This window comes from Hermetia illucens, chromosome 7, assembly GCF_905115235.1.
Source record: "Hermetia illucens chromosome 7, iHerIll2.2.curated.20191125, whole genome shotgun sequence".
Taxonomy (NCBI): Eukaryota; Metazoa; Arthropoda; class Insecta; order Diptera; family Stratiomyidae; genus Hermetia; species Hermetia illucens.
Genome location: NC_051855.1, coordinates 3,501,907 through 3,524,797, shown reverse-complemented (window position 1 = coordinate 3,524,797; position 22,891 = coordinate 3,501,907). Strand labels below are relative to the sequence as shown.

At 44.3% G+C, this 22,891-nt stretch overlaps 1 protein-coding gene across 5 annotated transcripts in view; it reads left to right on the top strand.

Annotated features, from left to right (window-relative positions):
- Positions 1-1,068: 1,068 nt before the first annotated feature.
- The window catches only part of LOC119660774 (calcium/calmodulin-dependent protein kinase type 1), a 396,728-nt gene continuing 374,905 nt past the window's right edge, over positions 1,069-22,891 (top strand). The window contains exons 1-3 of one of the 5 annotated variants that reach the window (XM_038069545.1): positions 1,069-1,531; positions 1,592-1,826; positions 21,709-22,140. The gene's annotated coding sequence lies outside the window, so the exon portion shown is untranslated. Of the gene's footprint in view, positions 1,532-1,591; positions 1,827-1,990; positions 2,100-21,708; positions 22,141-22,891 lie in introns of those variants that run through there. The other 4 variants (XM_038069544.1, XM_038069549.1, XM_038069547.1 and 1 more) reach the window with 4 other exon arrangements.

The following is a 22,891-nucleotide window of genomic DNA, read 5'->3' as shown; positions in this document are numbered from 1 at the left end:
GATGAATTGCGAAAGGCAGAGGAAAGGAGAAAAGCGCGGTCACGTGCACCGCGTGTGGAAGAAAGGTGACAAAGCTAGAGTGAGCTGACTCCGCCCCGTGATGTAATACCTTATGGTGGTTCCGCGGGGCAGGGAGGGAGTCGGGGGTGGTTTTAGTGGGTAAAAATCCCACACGCTGGTGTGTCCAGACCAGTGTCTTTTGAAGATTTCCACCTCCTCAAAAAAAAAAAAGACACATTGAACCGATTTTAATAAGGTTTTGTTTTACCTACAAAACCTTAAAATGAGCAAAAAATAATCGCCATTATTGTAAATTGACTATTTTAGGATCATGGGTAATTGTATGTATTAAATTCATCCGATCCCGGCGTCCATCTAATCCAAAAGTTCATGTTCAAGTCCTCTCGACGAAAACTACTGCACCGAGTCACCCACATATTTCTCAATCGCGCTAAAAGGCCACAATGCTAATTGCACCCTCAGCAATACCATTCCATCGTCCGGTGCCACTCATAGTGGCAATGTTATTATGGCTTTCTGTGTATGCTATTCCACTGCTGGTGCTCTGCATTGTTCTGGGGGAGTATGTGAAGACCGCGTTGCACAGTACACAACGCCCAAGCGGCCATGTAGTACCCGCTCTCCCGCCGACTGTTCATAGTGGTTGTGCTCCTGTCGTAAAACTTTCAACGCTTCCAGTGCGCGGACATGTGTGCCGGGGCCATAGCGGTTCGAGTTTCAACTTCCAGTGTTAGGGGTAGGCTGGAGGTTGGCTTCTTGAGTTTCTCTCCAGCAGCTGCGCGGGTCAGCGATGATTGTGGCGGCGCTAGCGCTCTTGCACTGGTTTCGGCGGGAGGGGGTGTATAAGGGCCCCGCCGCTGTGTTAGTTTCTCTACGCAGCTCGCCAGTTCCAGGCTGGTGGACTTTAGCCTGCCGTTCGATGGCGAGTTGCTGTTTTTAGCTTGGTTGTCGGGGTCGTGCTGCTGTGCTGGGTGGGCTAGCACTTAGCGGGGGTTGCGAATGTACTATGCGGTGGTGGTTGGCATGGGTAGGCGGGCGGTGTTAGGACGGTTGGTAGCCTTTTGGAAGCTGCTATTCTTCCGTTGTTGTTGCTATCGCTTTCACCGCCATCATGGTGGCTGTCGACTTTTTTCAAAGAAATTTTCCAAGATTCTATACAACTACTATTCTGAGCTAGCTCTGCTTTCCCACGCCCGGCGTATGTATGGTCGCTGCCTTATGAGGGACAACGAGCCGCATTTTTACTCGGAATGAATTCAGTTGCGTTCTGTGTGTGGCGCGGGATCATTCAAAGTTGAATACGAGTTGGTGGTTGATAAGTCGGTTTTTAGCAGTTACAAACTTCCGCGGGCCTTGGCAAGTGATTTGTCGCGAAAATTGGTTCGTGAAATTTGAAAGATTTTCTTGAGATTCGATTGGTTCTGGCATTGTCCTTGCACGTGATATTATCGTACGAATTAGGACGCATCGCCGGGCTCCTGCCGGAGAAGCAGCAGGACAGCAACCATTCGTGAGTAGTTGTATTGTGTACTAGGGTCGTATTAAGACGTTCCTTCCGCTTGGCTTTTAGGTCGTATTTCTCTGAGGTCGTGGAAATACTGCTGTTTTGCGTTTTTGTTTTCGTGTGTGCTTAAGTCATTTTGCCTCCAGGCGAGATAGAAAAAAGAAAACAGTTGAAAACCTGGCCAAGTGACTCGAGACTTTTAAATCATCCTTTCGGACTGTACTCGTATTTAGTTTTTTTTGTGGCTGAAGAAGTGAATGTGTGCCCGTTCGCTTGCTATCCTGCGAGAAAGTTGCAGCACGTATGTATGATCCTAATGGTTGTACAAATTCCAGTTGTCGTCACTGTCTCGTAGCTTCTTCCCTTGCAGTTCGAAGGGTTCGATTTTCACACACAGGGTCATAGTAAGTGCGCTCGATGAGAGAATCCTTTCTGTGTACCTTAATCCGTAGTTATGTTGGTAGTGCGCGTGGGCCTTGTGTCGTGCGGCCGGGACGTATATACCTAGTCGCTCTGCTGTTAGTGGAGTTAGTGGAATACATTATTATTGGGACGTTTAATAAGTTTGTTTGCGGTGAGCGCTACAATCTAAATCTAAATTTGTAAATGCATTGCGAATACATAATTGGTTTCATGTGATAGTGGTTTTGTACTAAGTTGGGATGTCATCCTATAGTGCGTGCCGTATACTGTGTGTTAGATGGCCTCGGAGCGAATGTATTGACGAGGGTCATACGGTGCGGTGCAGTCCCTTGGAATTGGGATGCATCCAAGGGCACAACCTGAGTCACTGGTAGAATTCCTAATTATTAGGTTTTTGCCCGCATGCAAAACAGAAACATCAGAAATATCTGAATATTTTGGCCCATAAGGAATAGGCTTGCGTCCTTTGGCCTTCCTCTAGCGGATATTCTCCATTCGCAGTATCATATGCGTAAATGTGCCTACAGGCAGCTGGTCTATTGATATTTCCTGCGTCCTTTGTTTCTTCTTGTTGTCTTCATGTCCCCATATCATTCAAGTTGATTGCCTAAGGAGGAGGGGTAGGGTATTTAAAGTTTTTGTATCTTTTGTTTATTCTTTTTTAATGAATGCCTGACATCTTAAGAATACTCATTTTTAAAATTTGAAGTCGATCGGAGTAAAATTTACGAAATTATGAGTATCTAAACATTCGTTGCTTAAGGCCAGGTCTTAGCGTGCAAAACCTAAAATCACTTTTTCGAAACTTGCTATTTTTAAGCCGTGTATCTTCTTCTTTTTCTTCAGCCTTTGTCCCGTTCACAAGCGGGGTCGGCTCGTCGTGATCGGCTTCGCCATTTGGTTCTATCGAATGCCTGATCTGGGTGCAATCTCGAGGCTTTCAAATCCCCATCTAGCGTATCAAGCCACCGTTGCTTAGGTCTGCCTTTTGATCGTTTACCATCGACTTCGATGTTCAGACCAATTTTCGCAAGTGAATTCTCGTTTGCACGAATTGCGTGACCATACCATCGAAGACGCCTCTCTCGCAACTTTTCCACGATCGGTGCAACCCCATAACGATCGCGGATATCCTCATTTCGGATGTGATCTAAACGTGTGACGCCACTAGTTCAACGTAGCATATTCGTCTCCATTACCGCAAGACGCCGTTCATTGTCTTTTATGGTCGGCCAACACTCAGAACCATAGAGAGCGACTGGACGGACGATATTGCGGTAAATTTTAGATTTGAGACGCTCGTTGATATGTCGATCACAAAGGACACCAGTTGTGGAACGCCACTTCATCCAGGTTGCGTTAATGCGTGAAGCGATTTCATAACGCAGTTCTCCATTGGCTGATAGCGTTGACCCGAGGTATTTAAATCGCTCAGATCTGGGCAGATCACTGCCGCTGACAGTGATTGTGCCTGTTTCATGGGGATCGGTCGTCAAAAATTCAGTTTTGTTTAAATTCAATCTGAGACCGTGTTGCATGAGGCGATCATTCCATTTTTGAACAAGTTGCTCGAGATAATTTTTGCTATCAGATGCTAGGAAAACATCATCTGCATAAAGCAGTGTGTAGGGCGCTGGACGTTGGATATCCCGTGTGACGGTGTCCATAACAAGGACAAAGAGGAGTGGTGAGAGGGCACTTCCTTGATGAACACCAACAGAGACACGAAGCGGTTTTGATACACCCGCCATACTTCGAACTTTACTTTCCGGATCGTGGTAGAGCAATTGAACCCAGCGCACGAGTTCTTCTGGCACGAAGTGTTGTCGTAAAGCATACCAGATGAGTTCGTGTGGTACACGGTCAAACGCTTTCTCTAGATCCAGAAAGGCAATGTAAAGAGGGCGATGCTTCTCACGGTGTTTCTCCATGAGTAACCGCGCAGCGTGTATTGCGTCAGTAGTTTCGCAGTTCTTGACAAATCTGGCTTGATTCACGGTTATTTCAACGATTTCGCGAATACGGTTGTCAAGAATGCGTTCAAAAATCTTCATGGTATGGGAAAGTAACCGGATCGGACGGTAATTTGAACATTCTGCTGGGCTACCTTTCTTTTTCCATATTGGAACAGTGGTACTTTCTTGCCAGTCAGATGGTGTTCTTCCTTCCTGAATAATCCGGTTAAAGAATTCACTGAGCCACAGTGTTGGGTCCCAGCTCTTCGCTTTCCAGAGCTCAGATGCGATGTCGTCAGGTCCTGTTGCTTTCCTCGATTTCATTTGTTTTATTGCCTCCTCGACTTCAGTTGCGCTGACTGGTGGAACTGCTCCAAATGTCGGCAAGGATTGTGGAAGTGGAGGATGAGCAAATTCTTCAGTTGAAATCTGCTCGAAGTATTCTCGCCATCTATCCGTTGCAGCTCGACGGTTGGTAAGCAAAGTACCGTTCTTGTCATTAACACAACAGAAGTGTTCGATATCCTGTGTGCGTTCATCACGGCTTTTAGCAAGTCGATAAAGATCTCTCTCGCCATCCCGAGTGTCCACTTTATCGTAAAGATTTTTGAAATGGTTCGCTCGGGTGACAGCGACCGCTTTCTTTGCTTCCCGGTTGGCATTTTTATAAATTTGCCAATTAGCAGGTGTTTTATCGTCGAGAAATTTGTGGTAGAGGCGTTTCTTTTCACGGACCTTCATTTCAACATCATCATTCCAAAGCCAAGTATCTCGGTTGATGTACCACTTACCCGGCCTGGTGACCCCGAGGGTTGCAGAGGCCGCTTTGTGGATCGTGTCTTTCATTTGGATCCATGATTCTTCCACATTCGTAATGGTTGGCAATCGTATGAGTGAGACCGTTTCTTCTTTCTTCTCACCAAATCGCCACTATTTAATGCGCGGCGGGCCAGTGCGTTCCTCACGCTGTTTTATCGGTGGCTTAATTCGCAGCACGGCAATCAACGGCCGATGTTGAGGTGCGATGGTCTCATAGGGAACGACTTTGCAATCAGTGACAGTGGTAAAATGTTGGCGTCTTATGAGAATATAGTCGATTTGCGTTTTATTGTTTCCACTATAAAATGTGGGAAGATGAGACAATCGTTTGATGAACCATGTATTCATAAGTACAAGGTCATGGGTGTCCGCAAAATCGATTATACGCTCGCCACCTTCATTGCGCGCTCCGAACCCCTTTCCCCCATGGCACCTGTTACCGTCTGCCTTTTCACCCACATGACCATTAAGGTCGCCGGCAATGATTATGTAGTCGTCAGCAGGCACGTGACAAGTCTTTTCATGAAGAAGTTGCCAGAAGGCATCTTTCTCGGCATCTGGTCGGCCTGTCTGTGGTGCATACGCGGTGAAGAAGTGAATAGTGCGATCAGCTGATATAATGGTGAGCTTCATCAGCCGATCATCAAATCGTTCGACTTCTTTAATGGCATCACGGAAACTCTCTGAGATGGCAATGCCAACACCATATTGAGTGTGTGGGTTACCAAAATAGAGAAGTTTGTAGCCATTTTTACCGCGTTCACGTTCAATGTCGCAGCTTTTGGCACCAGACCATCGGGTTTCTTGCAGAGCGCAGATGTCAATGCGCCTTTTCCGAAGAGCTCTTGCGAGTTCCTCGGTCTTTCCAGTTAGGGTACCAACATTTAGCGTGCAGACACGTATTTGTTTTGTTCGTTGTGTGCAGACTAACTTGCTTACGTCCTGACGCCGTCCATGCGTCAAGAACCCTTGCCCATTTCTCGACAGGACCGGGGCCCGTCCTGTCGCGTCGACTGAGGTGGACGCCCTAGCATTTCTCCGAGGCTTGTGACTCAATCCGATCATCATGTTTGTAACGACATTCTATGCATTTTCTTGGTCGACCTGTCGCGGGGCCTGTCACCAAGAGAGATCAGGTAGGATTTAGCATAGTAGAACAACTCCAACTATACTCTATTTATCTCTTTCCCTGATCTCAGCATTTTATTTTTGTTTTACTGAGGATAGTACAGAGTACGTTGCCTCAAACCCTCCTCCTTTACCTGGGCTTGGGACCAGCATACAATGTTAATAGCATGGCGGATGTATGCCATAAATAAAATCTAGGATACCAATTGTTTTGAAATTTTGCATAGTACATCTTCAGATTATTCTCCAGGAATCCCTGGGAACTTCTTGTGTCTTAATATTTATTACTTTTCTCGTTCGTTCAAAATAGCTGATTCTTTATCAAAAATCAGGTTTTTGGCGCCCAAGTGCTACAAAAAATTGAAAAATAGACAAAAAATCCTTCCACGGTCACCTCAAAAAACATCTTCTTTAGCAAAAGCGTTTTGATTTTGTGGTTCAGATGATTCTATTGCGAGATATCGTATACACCGCAAAACATCTATTTCCCGAAGTGCCTTCGGAGATTCACTGTCACTCGTACAATTCCGAATTTTTTTGCAACAAAAATTTCGGGGAATAATGCTGACACTATCTGTATCCGCAAAACAAAATCTTAAAAACATGTCATTTTTCATCCTCCCTCTTACTTTCCTACGTTTTGGGGCTTTGAGAAGAATTATATTTTATTGGAATTGACTCTGTGGCTATCTGTGAGTCGCACAGAAAAGTATATCAGCTACTAAAGTCGCTCAGTAATTTTTTTTTTTGATTCTATCAATTTAATATTTAATAAAAAACAGTGTAGAGTCGTTATTTTATATTTAAAACAATAGGCTACACATGAAATTTGAAAAAAAAAACATTAAAAAACAAACATAGAGTCATATCAATCAAATTCAGTTTCACTGGTTATTTCATAGTCTTGCTTTGATGAAGTGCTTAATATGTGCCTATTGCAGCTTTCTGCCAAAATTTTGCCGATAAGCGCTAAAGTATTTACTTCGGACCTCAGCCGCCTCTTCCAATGGTTGGCCAATAGGGAACATAGCGTGGTCAATTATTTTGGCACCACGTCGCGAAATCTTAGGTATTCTCGTAGTCATTGGGTACAACCCATATAATTCAATGTAAATTTTTGCAGTTTGTTCTTCAAATTTATCATTGTCAATTTTATTTCCATTGCCTAAGTCTTTAAAATCATATTACATTTTTTTATTACCTTGATGTCAACTCGTATGATGCTGGAAGAAGTTTGAGGATCTGCGTAGACTCTTCTGGAAGTAGTTCCATCATTAGAATCTCTGAAAAAAACCTTGGGATATTTCCAGCAGTCCCTGTTCTGTCTCAGGCATGATTGATTTTTATCTTCTTCCGTCGTCCCTTGTAATTTCTTTATCGGTATTTTATATAAGTGAAATAATGAAAATTTGTTGAAATCTCTTGCCTGCATACATAGCACTTCATTGTTGATACCGTGTTTATTGCGGCTTAGCAAACCTTTGCGTCGATCATCGCAAATGCCAATGTGTGTTTTATTTATTATTATTCCGACTTATCACAATATCGGCAGATGCCGGATTTTACCTAATGCTAGCACTAACTGTCAAGCATTTAGGCTCGGACGATCCTACCTACTTAACAACTAAAGGGACGCTGGTGGTGGCAGGTTAATGGGAGCATCCGTCGTGAACTCCCCGCAACATCGAGCACACATGCAGAATGGTGTACTTCTGCATGGGTTGAACTAAAGTCCCAGGACATCAAGGGAAGCCGTGAGAAGTTTAGGTACAATACCTGTTGCTGACAATATTATAGGAACTACAATCACCCGCTCGAGACGCCAAATTTCTTTGATTTCCCGAGCCAATGGCTCATAGTTCACCTTCTTCTCCATGTATTCCCGTTCAATGTTGCTGTTATGGGGGATAACAACATCAATAATATACGCGGAGCGACCCGTCTTGTCAACTAACAGTACGTCAGGCTTGTTGTGTAGGCGATGAGTCAGAACTTGCCGGTCCCAATACATGCTGTAAGCAGAACTATCAAGTACTGCTTGCGGTTCATATCGGTAAACCGGACATGTTCCCGTGATCAGCCCATGCTTGTATACAAAGTTTTGATGGATAACCTTACATACAGCATTATGCCTGGTGATGTATTGCACTGGTGCCATAACAGTGCAGCCAGAAATGAGATGGTCCAACGCCTCTAACGCCGAACCACACATTCTGCACTGGTCGTTCTCCTCCCGTTCTTTCATGATGAGCTTTTTATAAGCTCGGGTGGCGACCACGCCATCCTAAATGGCACACATGAATCCCTCCGTCTCAGCAAAGAGCTCCCCAGCACACAACCATCTGTTTGACAAATGCAAATCGACAACTGACGGCCAAAGACAATTCACGTGTTTACCGTGTATTGCCTTCGACTTCCATTCATCGATCCCCTCTTGGTCCGATTTCATGCTACTCAGAGGATTGAGGGATCGATCTTTCAAGTTAAGTGGAGTCAGTCCACAGTCTGCCTTACAGATAGCCTCATGCAAAGGACTCGCCTACTCTTTGCTGTAAAAATAAGCGCCCAGCGAGTCGACTTGGCGATGATGTTGTGCCGCCACGTCAACCACGCTTCTACCTCCGATGTCACGAGGCAGGTTCATCCGCTCCACGGCAGACTTTGGGTGATGCATTCGGAATTTGGACATAATCGTTTACCAGATCAGTCTTCGTCTACGGCAATATTCCGAATGCATAAGCCAGTGAAGGGATAGCTAATACATTCAACGCGCTTATTTTCTTCTTCCCCGAGAAATGCGATTTCAGCACCAGCTTTACACGTCGCAGGAATTCGGACAGCAGAGCATCCTTCAGATCACCAACTCGAGCATGGGTTCCTTGCAGAATTCCTAGGTACTTGTAAAAGTCTGTCTCGGCCATAGCTTCGATGTGGAGGTCACTAATGCTATGTCCGGCATGCGGCTTGTGATGACCTTTGCGGATGGCTTGGATTCGACACTTGTCTAATCCAAACTCCATCCGAATATCACGGCTGAACATGTCTATTATTCGCAACAGACTTCTAAGATGGTCGTCAGTCCCAGCATACATCTTGATGTCATCTAAGTACATCAAGTGTGTTAGTTCACACTTAGCACGTAGGACATACTTTATTGCAAAGCCATGCCCTCTAGCATCATTCAGTAGCCATGAAAGGGGGTTCAGTGCCATACAAAACCAAAGGGGAGTCAATGATTCCGTATACGGATGTGCTCTGAGGTATTAGCACCCTCAGATGTACGCACGGATAAGGTGGTATGCCACCCTTGCATGACTGTCGCTAAAAACTTGATTAGTTTCGGATCAATGCGATACAGATGTAGGATATCGATTAGCCAGGTATACGGAACGCTATCAAAAACCTTGGCATAATCGATATAACAACTAAAGAGGTTTCTTTGGCCTCTAGTTGCTTGTGCTACAACTACCGAGTCGATAATGAGTTGCTCTTTGCAACCCCTTGATCCAACTCCTCGGACAGAATGTTGTTGGTCTCGAGGTGGGCATTGATCCTTTCACTAATAATGGACGTGATGAATTTGTAGAGGTTTGGTAAGCAAGTAATCGGTCTTGTGTCTGCGGGGTCCCGCACCCTGTCCTTCTTAGGGATAAGGTAGGTAATCCCCGCAGTGAGGAAGGGTAGAAATTCCTCCGACCGACTCATGACCTCATTTATACTGCGTGCCAACCGACTGTGTACTCTGGTAAATTTCTTATACCAGAAGTTCTGCACCCGATCCAGACCTGGGCCCCTCCAGTTCTTCGGGCTGTTTATGGTTCGTGGAACTTCCTCTTCGGTAACGTCCGCAAAATTCATGCTAGGCGTATTGGCACGGCGGGTGCCTTTGGTGGTGATCCACTCAGCATGCTCAGCATGATGGGCGGGTAACCCTCAAAGTCCACCCCAATACTCTTTCACTTCCGTCACCGAGAACTGTATTGTCTGGGCGCTCTGTTGGGATTCGTTGAGAGATCTGAAAAAGCTCCGCTGGTTCCTCGCGTATGTTGCATTCTGGACACGTCTGGAATAACTTTCGCCATACCGCCGTAACCGACTGCATATGATAGAAAGTTTCTGTTTTAGTGTGTCCAGAATTTCAACAACGGGTGTCTCACAGGGGATGGCATAGTTCCGGTAAACCCTCTGCACTTTGTTTCTCACCCGTCGGCTGGCATTGCCAGTGCTGATCTGAATCAGTCTAGCAATGTCCTGCCTTAGTGAGTCCCGCCGACGTTCCAGACGAATTTTCCATGGTGGATCTCTTTTGTCACTCAAACCAATAACACGAAAGCGAATCTTCTGACCGTGCAATCTGATAGCCGCAACTGCACCACAATACACAAGTGATTGTAGTTGCAGCAGCGACATATCAGCACACAGTCGAGATGCAATCTCATCATTGATTTGAGATAGAATTCCCGGAGTTGCTGGAGATGCATAGAGCCTGGGAATGCCTGGTCTATGCAAAGGATTTATTTCCGAGTTATCACAATCTCGGCAGATGCCGGATTTTACCTAATACTAGCACTAAGTGCCAAGCATTTAGGCTCGGACGATCCTACCTACTTAAAAACTAAAGGGGCACTGGTGGTGGTGGCCGGTGGTAGGTCAGTGGGAGAATCCGTCCAGTACTCCCCGCAACATCGAGCACGTATGCAGAATGGTGTACTTCTGCATGGTTTGAACCAGACTGTGCGAAAGTCCCAGGACATCAAGGGAAGCCGTGAGGGATTTAGGTACAATACCTGTAGCTGACAATATTATGGGAACTACAACCACCCGCTCGAGACGCCAAATTTCTTTGATTTCCCGAGCCAATGGCTCATAGTTCACCTTCTTCTCCACGTATTTCCGTTCAATGTTGCTATTATGGGGGATAGCAACATCAATAATATACGCGGAGCGACCTGTCTTGTCAACTAACAGTACGTCAGGCTTGTTGTGTGCGGTATGGCGATCAGTCAGAACTTGCCGGTCCCAATACATGCTGTAAGCAGAACTATCAAGTACTGCTTGCGGCTCGTATCGGTAAACCGGACATGTCCCCGTGATCAGCCCATGCTTGTATGCAAGGTTTTGATGGATAACCTTACATACAGCATTATGCCTGGTGATGTACTGCACCGGTGCCATAACAGTACAGCCAGAAATGAGATGGTCCAACGTCTCTAACGCCGAACCACACATTCTGCACTGGTCGTTCTCCACCCGTTCTTTCATGATGAGCTTTTTATAAGCTCGGGTGGCGACCACGCCATCCTGAATGGCACACATGAACCCCTCCGTCTCAGCAAAGAGCTCCCCAGCACACAGCCATCTGTTCGACAGGTGCAAATCGACAAATGGCTGCCAAAGACAATTCACGTGTTTACCGTGCATTGCCTTCGACTTCCATTCCTCGATCCGCTCTTGGTCCGACTTCACCCCACTCAGAGGATTGAAAGATCGATCCTTCAAGTTAAGTGGAGTCAGTCCACAGTCTGCCTTACAGACAGCCGCATGCAAGGGACTCGCCTGCTCTTTGCTGTAAAAATAAGCGCGCAGCGAGTCGACTTGGCGATGATGTTGTGCCGCCACGTCAACCACGCCCCTACCTCCGATGTCACGAGGCAGGTTCATCCGCTCCACGGCAGACTTTGGGTGATGCATTCGGAATTTGGACATAGTTGTCCGTATCCGCCGCTGGACGTTTTCCAGGTCGGTCTTCGTCCACGGCAATATTCCGAATGCATAAGCCAGTGAAGGGATAGCGAATACATTCAACGCGCTTATTTTATTCTTCCCCGAGAGATGCGATTTCAGCACCAGCTTTACACGTCGCAGGAATTCGGACAGCAGAGCTTCCTTCAGATCACCAACTCGAGCATGGGTTCCTTGCAGAATTCCTAGGTACTTGTAGAAGTCTGTCTCGGTCATAGCTTCGATGTGGAGGTCACCAATGCTATGTCCGGCATGTGGCTCGTGATGACCTTTGCGGATGGCTTGGATTCGACATTTGTCTAATCCAAACTCCATCCGAATATCACGGCTGAACATGTCTATTATTCTCAACAGACTTCTAAGATGGTTGTCAGTACCAGCATACAGCTTGATGTCATCTAGGTACATCAAGTGTGTCAGTTCGCACTTAGCACGTAGGCCATATTTTATTGCAAAACCATGCCCTCTAGCATCATTCAGTAGCCATGAAAGGGGGTTCAGTGCCATACAAAACCAAAGAGGACTCAATGAATCCCCCTGGAAGATGCCCCTCCGTATACGGATGGGCTCTGAGGTATTAGCACCCTCAGATGTACGGACTGATAAGGTGGTATGCCACCCTTCCATGACTGTCGCCAAAAACTTTATTAGTTTCGGATCAATGCGATACAGATGTAGGATGTCGATTAGCCAGGTATGCGGAACGCTATCAAAAGCCTTGGCATAATCGATATAGCAACTGAAGAGGTTTCTTTGGCCTCTAGTTGCTTGTCCTACAACTACCGAGTCGATAATGAGTTGCTCTTTGCAACCCCTTGACCCAACTCGGCAGCCCTTCTGCTCCTCGGACAGAATGTTGTTGGTCTCGAGGTGCGCATTGATCCTTCCACTAATAATGGACGTGATGAATTTGTAGAGGGTTGGTAAGCAAGTGATCGGTCTTGTGTCTGCGGGGTCCTGCACCGTGTCCTTCTTAGGGATAAGGTAGGTAATCCCCGCAGTGAGGAAAGGTGGAAATTCCTCCGGCCGACTCATGACCTCATTTATACTGCGTGCCAACCGACTGTGTACGCTGGTAAATTTCTTATACCAGAAATTCTGCACCCGATCCAGACCTGGGCCCCTCCAGTTCTTCGAGCTGTTTATGGCTCGTCGAACTTCCTCTTCGGTAACATCCGCGAAATTCATGCCAGGTGTATTGACATGGCGGGTGCCTTCGGCGGTGATCCACTCAGCATGCTCAGCATGCTGGGCAGGTAACCCCCAAAGTCCACCCCAATACTCTTTCGCTTCCGTCACCGAGAACTGTATTGTCTGGGCGCTCTGTTGGGATTCGTTGAGAGATCTGAAAAAGCTCCGCTGGTTCCTCGTGTATGTTGCATTCTGGACACGTCTGGAATAACTTTCGCCATACCGCCGTAACCGACTGCATATGACAGAAAGTTTCTGTTTTAGTGTGTCCAGAATTTCAACAACGGGTGTCTCACAGGGGATGGCATAGTTCCGGTAAACCCTCTGCACTTTGTTTCTCACCCGTCGGCTGGCATTGCCAGTGCTGATCTGAATCAGTCTAGCAATGTCCTGCCTTAGTGAGTCCCGCCGACGTTCCAGACGAATTTTCCATGGTGGATCTCTTTTGTCACTCAAACCAATAACACGAAAGCGAATCTTCTGACCGTGCAATCTGATAGCCGCAACTGCACCACAATACACAAGTGATTGTAGTTGCAGCAGCGACATATCAGCACACAGTCGAGATGCAATCTCATCATTGATTTGAGATAGAATTCCCGGAGTTGCTGGAGATGCATAGAGCCTGGGAATACCTGGTCTATGCAAAGGATCCATATCCGAGAATTCTATACACGCTCTTTGGAATTCGTCCCGAACCTCAGCGGAAACCTCAGCTGGACGGTGGAGAAGAGTGCTTCGGCGAGTACTGAACCTGTTGCCTGCAGTGCGGCGTGATGTTGTTGATGCCGCCGCCTCTGCCCCCATCGACTCTCGGTCACCAGTTTCCCCGATGACTTCAAGTCGAACACGTTCCCTGATGGTGGCCGGGATTGTGTCACTGCGAGTGATGAAGCGGTACTGGTCTGCGACTCGCTGCACAGTCACGTGCGCGAATTGCGGGAAACGCTCGACGAATCTCTGGTGCAACAAGGGGCGGTAAGATGTTGTACCCGCCCCCGCCGTTATTTCGTAGTAGGAGCGGATGATGAAGAGGTTCATTTCTTCAGTCCATTTCATCCGCTTCCTACGCGAACCCGCTGAAGTGGTCGCCACAGGTTGTGGCGAAACAGCTGCAGCAGGCGGAGCTGTGCTCCTGGTCGTCGTGGCGCCTAGACGTCGAACCGCCCCACGACTAGCGGTTTCGACGCCGTGCTGTCCATTACGAGAGCCCGACCCAGTCACCAAGTCAGACGACTCCCGCCGGTTATCCGTACCGGACCTTAAATTTCTCCTTCTTCTCATTTTTGGTGGTGCATTTTATCCCTAGCTGCCAGGTGTGTAGATAGCTTCCTTAGCGAGTAATCTGCAAGACTGCAAAGTTCCTGCACTTTCCTCACCTACCCCCTGAGACGCTGCGGTGGCGTACAGCCATTCAGACTGAAGCTATCCATCCCTCCTCCTTTCACAACCGGGCTTGGGACCGGCTTCGGCGTACCGTCGGAAAATTTCATAAATAAATAATATTATTTATATTATTTATTTATGAAGCGTACCGTCGGAAAATTTCAGTATTTCACTTTTTTGTTATTTCATTTTGTATATAGTCCACTTCTTCACTTGCAACATGTTTAGTTTCGTGGCCATATTGGCCGTCACTGGTTTCTTCCAAATATTTTCCTTTTGGCTGCCAATAGTGGATATGAGTCGTAGAGGCACAAATTAACTCTGAAAGATGTTTGCATCACTATCTGCATTGCTTTGAAATTGTTTAAATGCTTGATGTTGCGAGGATAACATGGATAGACATTCTCGCTGGCAGCATTGATAACTTTGTATTCTTTCGTCGACATATCAGCTGCCACAATGATGATGATATCCTTTTCAGTAGAAGCAATACTTTTATTACTTTCTATGCGCCACTATGTCTTGTAGAGCGCTGACTCATTAGTCAGTATAGCTTAACTGATCACATAGTATTTCACCTCTCAAGACCTTTGCCTGCGCCATGATCTTTCAACGGGGTTTTAGAGAGACGATTTCCCGCTTCTCCCTTCATATTCTCCTTACCGCCGGCAGAGATTTGGTTGAAAGTTAAGATCTACCATTTTGACATGCAAATAGCCCCAATTTAAAGTACTATAGTTTTTTTTAGGGCGGGTTGGCTGCTAGAATTTTTCTAACGGGACTAGAGGGGGTTGGCCTTTCTCCCCTCTTGCCTATTCTCTCCATTCTCTCTCCTTATCGAGCTAGGGTTGAAAATTCAAAATTGATCATGATATAAAAAACAACTTGGGGGGGTTGACTCTCCGAGCTTTGACCGGAGTTGAAGAAGGAGAGCTGCCCACTTGCCCTCCGTAAACACACCCCCTCCGGGGCTGATGAAAGAAGTTCAGCCTTTATCGTGTTTATTATAAAAGTGTGGTCAAAGGGTAGTATAGGTTCCAGGGCGAAACGTGCATTGGTATCCTCACCACCAGCTCTACTACCAAACCCTATCTCCACCTCTACGTGGTGACCGTTGGGAGCTTAACGAAAAGCTGCAAACGGAGAAGAATGAAGGCGAGTCTCCCGCGCCTAAAAATGAAACAAATTGTACCAACTGGTCCTCCAGATTGAGGGTTGGGTAGGGCTGACAATCTTGCACGGGAAACCAACGTTACGAAGCCACAGAAGGATACCCTATCCCAATATAGGGCTGATGTACAGTGTGGGACAGCGAATCAATGCGTGACGACTGGCAACGAGGCATTATCTGTCCCATACATAAAAAGGGGGTATCACGCAGTGCAGCAGTTATAGAGGTATCACGTTTCTGAGTACTATCTATAAAATATTCTCTGCTCTTGTCAGGTCCGATAGCCCCATACGCCCAGAAAATGATTGGCCCATACCAAAAAGGCTTCACTCCAGGCAAATTAGCAACAGATCAGATTTTCTTTGTGCGGCAAGCGGTGGAACAACTGGCCATCAGTTGCACCATCTTTTCATGGACTTTAAGGCCACCTATGACAGCATCGCCGGGGTAAAACTGTACACGACCATGAGAGAATTCCGTACATCGACGAAATTAATAAGACTGATAAGGCTGACCCTGACAAATGTGCGAGGCCAGATAAAAGCAGCAGGATCACTCTCAAGACCATTCAACATCAACAAGGGTCTAAAACAAGGGGTGACCTATCATGCGTCCTCTGCAATTTGGCCCTGGAGAAAGTGATTCGCGATGCGTAAATGCTTAAGGCACCATCCTCTTCAAGTCCACCCAACTACTGGCCTACGCTGGCCATGTTGACATTATGAGAAGAACAACCCGAGAAGTACGGTCTACTTTCATCCAGAACGAGCAGGTGGCGCGAGATCTCGGGCTGTACATTAATGAAGGCAAGACGAAGCATATTGTGGTAACATCAGCGTCAAATACCAAAGAACGAACAACGTCGAATCGCACTGGTCAAACGAAAACAATAAAGATAATAAAGCAATAGGAGACTACAACTTTGAGACCGTTGGAAATTTTCTCCTATCTAGGGTTGAAAATCACAACCGATAACAGCTATAACGATGAAATCCGCGCACGGTTGTTGGTAACCAAAAGAACCTATTTCAGCTTACAAAAACTGTTCCGTGCGAAACGTCTCACCATAGGGTCAAAATTTTCACTATACAAGACTATATACCGCCAGTCCTTATGTAATCCTTGGAAACCTGGGTTCTTAGCAAAAAAAGTTGCGAACTCTTGGTTTCGTTCAAGAGAGGAATCCTTCGAAGAATTTTTGACCTCCTACATGAGGATAGAGAAATTCGTAGCCTACATAACAACGAAATTTATGAGCGATACCAAGCCCGATAAAATCCGGTTCAACAGGTTGCGATGGGCGGGTCACTTACTCCATATGGACGAGGATGATCCAGCGCGGAAAGTGTTTAAGGGCAATATCTATGGTAGAAAAAGAAGACGAGGCAGACCCTGCCTGAGATGGAGCGATGGCATAGGTCAGGACGCCAGACAGCTTTTAGGGATATCGAATTGGTGGATCTCGGTGCAAAATCGGGATGTCTGGAGTTCGAGGAAAGTGCACTTACTCGCGAGGAAGCAGGGAATAGTAGATGAAGCAGAAATTAGGCTCTATAAAAGGTTGCGAAAAGAAAAAAGCGAGATCTACAAAATATACTTTTCAGATTGCGACCAGATTTATGTATATCCGGCAAACGAAATACGTGGTGCTCACCAGAATCAGAAAATATCTAAGAAAGACACAAGTGGTGATAAAAAGGAAGAAGGGAAGAAGAAGTGGGATCGTACTACATGCATTGGTTCGAAAGTTCAGAATCGACAGCGGCCTTGGGAATGCTCCTTCATGACTTTTCCCCTAACTAATCAATAATCAAATTATCCTTTTACACATACAACGACATTGAGAAGCTTCGGTAGTCTCGGTTCCTCAAGTTCAGCGAGAATTGCTGGTAATTTTGAGCCTAAGCTTAGTGAGATGGCATATGGACAACAGAAACTTTAAACAATCTCGCTGAGAATATTGACCATCACCCATATATGGGCATTTAACTTCGCTGAATATGGGAAAGCGAAGGCGGATCTGTTGGCGGTTCATCGTGACACGCTGAATATCCCATGGACGGTGGCAAAGTAGGTTTCATCATTGTGAAGCTGTCGTGAATGACAATGAGATTGCTACTGCATGTCGCATCACAATAGGGCTTGGAGGTGGTCATAAGCTATTCGGTGGTCCTGTGAAAAAAGTTAGCAGTAAGCATCTTATACACGATGATGAGCAGGTGAAAGGACCACTGCATTACCACTCTTAGTCATATCTGTTGTATTTGTAGAAGACACCAGCATTAAGTTGACACTGTTCGAATGGTTGAAGCTTCCATCAACACATGTTTGTGGTGTGTTATTGGGGCACTATAGCGTGAGACGATATTAAGCGAACAACTTTATCAACACTTGGGCCTGATAATCTTGGGCCTTTCGATCAGAAAATGAAAGTGGCAGTGGTTTTTTTGGCAAATCTTGGAGGGGGTTGAAGTATATCGCCAGAAACCGACGTCGATGGTGCATGGGTATAGTTCCCATAGTACACCAGAGAGAGAGAGGTATATGGCAACCATTTACTTTCTTCTTCGGTCCCGGCATTTTATTCTATTAAAGGCCTAATTTGGATGGAGTCGCTAGAGCGGAGCCATTGTTATTTCGGCTGACCTTTTGGTCGTTTCCCATAGACTTCAAATGGCAAGTGAGTTCTCGTCAGCGCGAATTACATGTTCGCAATAACGAAGACGTCTCTTTTGCAATTTTTTTAAAATCGGTGCAACTCCATATCGATCGCGGATATCCTCATTTCAAATGTAATTATGACGTACTACCACTGGTGCAAGGCAACATCTTCGTCTCTAGTATCGCAAGGCGCCATTCATTGTCTTGTTTAGGCGGCCGAAACTCAGAACCATAGAGATTTAAAAAAATCTGCTGCACTTAATAAGCCTATCAGGAGACCTCTAAGCCGTTAGTGGCCGTTACTTTGACAACTTGAAAAATGGCAACTTGCCTTGGACTAGTCGACTGAATTCGATAGAAGCAGTCAGACATGGCCCCCGAAGGTACACGGAAGACTACCAAGAACGAAAGTCAGCAATGCAGAAGTTACTAAATCTTATAAGGTTGATAGACAGGAATGAAAGGCTGCAATGCATTGGCAAACTTTCGTCGTCAAAAACCGTTGCTTTTACTAAAAATCTTTGAGTTTGGGTGCCAAACGGACCTATCAAAAATCAGTTGCTTTTACTAATCTTTGGTTGCCAAACGGGCCTATCGATTCGAAGGAGAATATAAATCACAATCAAATTGCTCCCCAATATCACGCTCGATTTTATCTCACCGGAAGATACAAGGTATGAAATATAAAAGGAGAAATGCCTCTGTGTTAATATGAAGCAGAGGAAAGATAGGGTGATACAAAAAGGTGCGAAGGTTTGAAGGTTTGCAGAACTTTCACCCCATAGGAAGCCATGGTCTGAGGTCGCTGGAACTGGGAAGATTTTATGCAGCCAATGCTCGTAAAAAGGTAAAAGGAAGTGGGTTTTGGTAAGCTCCTACCAAAAACCTGAAATCTGCCACCGAAAGACAGCCGAAAATAATAAAGAAGAGACATCAATCAGCGCTTGCCTTGAAGTTGGAAGGATCAACTCATTTGAAATACGCGCTTAACCCATGCACCAGTGGGTGCGAAGTCTTTCTTATTCTTTTGATTTTGAATGCCAATGTATGATTACGAAATAACTACTGTCAGCGTTTAAAGGCAGATGACAGTGTTATTGCCGGACTTTTAAATACTGAACTTAGAACCTTTCAAAGGTTTCTTTATTTTCCATTATCGGCCCAATAACTGATAAAAATCTGCATTACCTTAGCAGAGTAGTTTACGTTGCAGGATTTACAATAGGTATCTATTACCTGTCTGTCTGTATTGAATAAGTCGTTTGTCTAGTTAGAGAGTAAATTTTTTCTGGAAGAGGTGTTTCAAGCGTCTTTTACGAGTCTCTTACGAGGGCATGTACAAACGTTGTTATTGGTTTTTCAGGAGAAAAACATCATATTGCAAGGGAATATGACAGAAAGCTTGATGAAAAGCAGAGCCTGGCCGCACACCACTGGGAGTTCCTCAGTTCAAAAAGGCATTAAAGGCGGTGGGAAAATGAGGTAGATTAAAATCAATTTCAGTCAATATTCTGTATGAGCGTTCAAGTTTAAGAGGTCGTGCGTTCGAGGGAGGTCTTTCTTACTGTTGTCGGGGACTGAGTTAACATTTCATTGAATGCGCCGAGTAGCAAGTTTGGCTTGCGTTTACATACGAGTTTCAACACTTCGGTGGTTATATCATTCGGTCTTGGTCCTTTTTAATGTATGTGTAAACACAAAACCTTATTAAAATTGGTTTACTGTCTGCCCGTCTGTCTGTCCGTCACACGCATTTTTCTCGGAGACGATTATAGCGATTGACACCGAATTTGGTAGAAAGGTGGGAACTGTGAACGCTCACGCATATAGTGAGTTACATCCTTTTTACGACGAATTTAAGGGGAGGTTCCCATACATGCAAAAGGGGGTGTAAATTTGTTTTCATCAAATATAGTCATTTTTGAAGCCGGTCTTATTTTTGACTTTTGTTGAAAAGGTGGGGAGTGCGGGGGTTGAAAGTGGTCATTTTTTTAACGAACCCATTCTCAGAAACTACTCAACCCAAAAATCTGAAAAAAATCGGGGGGCTGCCACTATATAGTGCCTAGGCTCCGAAATACCCTCCATACCGATACCTGTTCAAATAAAGTTAATAATAGTACATTACTATAATTTTTAGTAATTGACAGGAAAACCCCCCTTAGGTTCACCCTAGAATCACAGCACGATCACCCTAGAATGCAGCAATGTAGGCTACAGTATAGAGCATGATCCTGCCAAATTTGGTAAAAATCGCACTATTACTAACAAAGTTATACTAGGTCAAAACTGTCCCTCCTCTGCAAATTCAAGACTACGAATGTCAATATCACTTGAAAGTGGCTATTTTCACATAATATATGCATATTTTACGTGCTACATGCTAATGGGACAAATGCACACTCTTTATAAAAGAAATACACAAAACCTTTCATACCTGAAGCGTCTAGCTTCCGGTTTCCCGACTTGTTTGCCCTTTATGGACCGCCTCCTCTAGTTACTTTGCAGTGCATTCCTCAGTACTCACTCCTTTTTGATAAGCGGCTTATACCCGAGGTCCTCCCAAATCCGCCGAAGTCTGAGGCAGTTCCTTTGTAAGCTTGCAATTTCAGCCGTCCACCAGTACACAGGAGGCAAGGGAAGTAGAATTACCAACGCTTCAGTTGCGGCTAGTTGGGTTCACACAAGATATTAATTTCTTTGGCCTACAATTCGAGCTTGTTCATTCCTCAGAGGTTTCGATCATATTAATGCATTTCTAGCACCCAATCAGCAATTGCACAGGGACATCTGGTGTTTCAATTTTTCTGTAACTTGCAAGCATGTAGGCCAAAATGTGGAATAAACTGGCTTGCATAATTTCTAATTGCAGTGCTCATTGTAAAAATCGATATTAGGTGTTTTCAGTCAGCCTGACACGTTTGATGACGGCCAAAAGCAATACGAACTGTACGAACCGTTTCCGTGTACTGAAATTTTATTAGTTCTGTAATTTCTGCGGTTATGTATCCATCGGTATCTGTGAATCTTAGATTTTTAGTAAATACCATTTTAATGTTATTCGATAGTTAAAACAAGTCGAAAGGCAGAACTTCAGCGCTCAAGGTGTGAAGGGTTTTGTGTATTCCCGTTTAAGGATATTTGGGTGTACATTTACCCCATTTGCGATTACCAACACTTAGTTTTAGATTGCAGTGAATTTGCACAAAAGAGACAGTTTGTCTTATTATAACTTTGTTAGTAATGGATCGATTTCCACCGAACTTGGTAGTATTAGGCTTCATATTACAGTCTAAATTGTCGCCTATTTCCTATTTCTAGGATGAATTTAAGGGGAGTTTCCAGGCAATTTCTAAAAAATATAGTCATGTACTATTATTAACTCTATTTAAACAAATCAGGTAGGGAGGGTATTTTGAAGTCTAGACACCAAATATAGTGGCAGCTTCGTGATATTTTTAACATTTTTGAGTTGAGTAGTCTCTGAGACTGGATCCTTCTTTTGCATCAAATGTCAGAAATGAGCTTTGGAAAGTACTAATCTAAGCAGGCAGACAATACCGATTTTAATAAAGTTTTGTCTTACGGAAAATCCTAATGAGAGGAGAGGACTTAAAAATAGACTTTGTGTTCAAAGATATTTTTAAAATAATTTCAAAAAAAATATATCCAATATATCTAATGGTTTCATTTTACGTTTATTACAGCTAACGAATCAAATATAAGAACGATAAGTAAACAAAAATTGTTTCCTCTGATGAAGAAAAAATATTCTCTAAACAAATATAATTCAAAACTTCGGTGAATTTGTATCGTTAATAGTGGAGTAATGTTCAAAGAGATAAATAAGTATAAAAATGATATAAATATAAAAACCATATAAATTTAAAAATGAAATATCAATCGTTTTCGGAAAATTAGTGTTTGAAATATAATAAATATAATAAAGGACACCAAATAGAAATAGAATAATTCAACTGCTGTGTTGTTTAGTGTGACTTAATCGTGATCTTATAATACTTTTATAACTATCTTACAGAAGTTGGTTATTTATGTGTTTGTGGTGCATGTGTAATTTTTATAAAATTTCTGTTCGAACAACTCAACGTCAACATCAAATAAACAACAAGGATAAAAATGTGAGTCACATTTAGGTAATGTTAGATAATAATCATAAGAGGGGACCACGCAGCTTTGGACAGAGATTCTTCCGTCTCAGGAAAAAGATCCCCAGCACCGAGCCATCTCTATATTCGCGGTGTTTCTAGGTAGTAAATTAACAAATGAAACCATGTCAGCTTCTTTCGCCAGTAAATTATTTTATATTGGAAAAACCGATATCTCGGGAACCACTTACTTATTTCGGGGACTGTGCTCCTTTGCATCTGCTGCTGAACTCAATTATCTGAGTGTAATTATGCGGTATTTCTAAGGATTATTTGAAATGAACTCAATTAGCTTCAAATAGTACTCATAAATTCAACTTGTCAAGAGAGAAGTTTTTTTCTTTCTTATATATAAAAATTTTCAATTTTTGGATGACGGTTGAACATTTGCTGCTCTCTTGAAAATTTCATTGGACCAAAAATTCGCTCCAGGGCCAATTTATTTTGCTATTCTGTTTTGTAGACCTTTTTTCATTACTCTTCGGGAAGTTTCCAAGACTGAATATCTTTCCTTTGTAGTTAAAATTGTTTTCATTTGTGAACATCTGAGCTCTTCATCGACTTCAATCGCAAGAAAGGACCATTTCCCTATAACCAATTAGCTGTTGCTGGTTACCCAGCAGAGTGACCTCTTATGAAATTCCTCGTACACCCCTTAAAAGAAATCTAATCAGGACAGTATAGAATTTATAGCAAAACAAGTAGTTGAGGACATCTGTATGTA